This window comes from Leptonychotes weddellii, chromosome 14 (assembly GCF_054177405.1).
Source record: "Leptonychotes weddellii isolate Sample4059 chromosome 14, ASM5417740v2, whole genome shotgun sequence".
In the NCBI taxonomy this organism is placed as follows: Eukaryota; Metazoa; Chordata; class Mammalia; order Carnivora; family Phocidae; genus Leptonychotes; species Leptonychotes weddellii.
This window is the reverse complement of record NC_138382.1, coordinates 45,216,926-45,219,447: the sequence shown is the minus strand read 5'-3', so window position 1 is coordinate 45,219,447 and position 2,522 is coordinate 45,216,926.

Below are 2,522 nucleotides of genomic sequence, written 5' to 3'. Positions count from 1 at the left end.
CTCTCCTCCCTCTAACCGCCCCCTCTCACTCTCTAAAAAAAAAAAAAGGTAAATAACTGTATAAGCTGGCTCCAACCACAAAATCAACTTGAATTAAATTAGTTTATTGCTAAGTAGTTAAAAATTAGAGGTCAACATTCAGGGTTCCAGAGGCAGGTAATCAAGGCTGCTCTTCCCAGCTGACTCAAACATCCGGGCACCACAGGATATAAATCTCCCCTCAGGAGGCTCAGGCGCTGTGGAGTGAGGTAAATGGAGAGCACGAAGATGTCTCTCCCCAGCTCCAATGAGGTGGAGGGAAGGCCAAATTTGGCCTTACTGGGAAAAAGAAAACAACCACCACCACCACCAAAAACTCCAGAAAAACCTGAAACATCTGGAGTTGGGGAAAACAAAACAAACAAAAGCCGGTATCTGGTGGGTGGAGAAGGCAGAGGGAGAGCGCCAAGATGGCTCCCCCCCCAGGCAGCGGGCCTCTAGGTGTGTGCCAAACCCGATGCCTGCCCTTCAGGCGGGAGCCTTAAGACCGTCAAAGGAGCCTCCTTCCCGTGATGTGTGGACACCTCTCCATTGGCTACCTCAGGTGAGCCCTGGGAGGGGTGAGTCCGGGTGCAAGCCCTTTAAGAGCGTTTCTCGGGGTGCACACAGCTTCATGGCTCTCTTGGGCACCGGCCCTGTCGTTCGTCAATGCTAGGTGTTTTGAGTGGTCATCTGTCAGTTGCGTGTCTTAAAACGTGGGGTGCCCAGTGGGGGTTCAAACCCCTTGCTCCTCCGGGAGAAGCTGTGCTTTTGTGTTCCCTCCCCATTTGGGGTCGCTGTGCCCTGGGTGAGATTTACCGGAAGACCGTTGCAGTCTCCTACCTGCTTGGATGTGGGCCTTCTCTCCTTCGTCCGGTGTGTGAAAGGCCAGCAGCCACTTTCCCTGAGGTCCTTGTTCTGTAGTAGGTGATGCAGATTTGGCGTGCCTGTGGGAGGAGCTGAGTTCAGGGTCCTCCTCTGTTGCTATTGGAACTGCTCCTGAATTCTTTTTTTTTTTTTTAAAGATTTTATTTATTTGACAGAGACAGAGCGAGAGAGGGAACACAAGACGACTGAGCCACCCAGGCGCCCCTCCCCTCCTGAATTCTTAAACTCTGCCAACTACGAATTTATTCTTCGTTTCTTGAATTTTGTCATTTCAAGAATTCTATATAAATGGAATCCTATAGTATGTAATCTTGTGAGATTGGCTTTTTCCATTAAGCATAATTCCCTGGGGATCCATCAAGTCACTGTGTATATCTAGAGTTTGCCCTTTTTATTACTGAGTAGCATTCTGTGTTAGGAATATGCCATAGTTTGTTTTTTTTTTTTTTTTTAAAGATTTTATTTATTTATTTGAGAGAGAGAGAATGAGAGACAGAGAGCATGAGAGGGAGGAGGGTCAGAGGGAGAAGCAGACTCCCCGCCGAGCAGGGAGCCCGATGCGGGACTCGATCCCAGGACTCCAGGATCATGACCTGAGCCGAAGGCAGTCGCCTAACCAACTGAGCCACCCAGGCGCCCAGGAATATGCCATAGTTTTAACACTTTACCTATTGCTGTAGACAAGATTGTTTCCAGCTTTTGCCTATTACAATTAAAACTGCTATAAACAGGGGCACGGAGATGGCTCAGTTTTTAAACGTCTGCCTTCAGCTCAGGTCATGATCCCAGGGTCCTGGGATCGAGCCCCGCATCGGGCTCCCTGCTCAGTGGGAGGCCTGCTTCTCCCTCTCCCGGTCCCACTGCTTGTGTTCCCTCTGTCGCTGTCTCTCTGTCAAATAAAATCTTAAAAATAAACCCTATAAACATTTAGGTACAAATTTTTGTGTGAATAAGTTTTTATTTCTCTTATACATGCTGAACAGTACAATCTCTGGTTCATAATGGTAAGCACACCTCTATGCACTTATCCACAGTGTCTGTATCATTTAACATTCCCACCAGGAAGGTGAGAATACAGTTTCTCTACATCTTTGCCAGCATTTGATTTTGTCATTATTTAAGTTTTAGCCATTATGATATGTAGTGATATTTTATTTTTAATTCATATTTCCCTAATGAAAAACACTTTTGGACATATCTTCTATTGGTTATTTCCCACTTGGATGTGCTCTTCTCTGAAATACTTTTTGCCAGTCTTCTGACAGGATTTTTTTTTTCCTTTTTTGCTATTGAGTTTGGAGAATTCTTTATATATTCTAAATACCAGTTTTTTTTTTCTTAAGATATGTAGTTTAGAAATATTTTCTCCCAGTGTTTAGTTTGTATTTTATCCTCAACTGAGCATTTCACAGAGCAAAACTTTTTTTTTTTTATTCTTATGTTAATCCCCATACATTACATCATTAGTTCTAGATGAAGTGTTCCATGATTCATTGTTTGTGCATAACACCCAGTGCTCCATGCAGAACGTGCCCTCCTCAATACCCACCACCAGGCCAACCCATCCTCCCACCCCCCTCCCCTCTAGAACCCCCAGCCTGTTTTTCAGAGTCCAT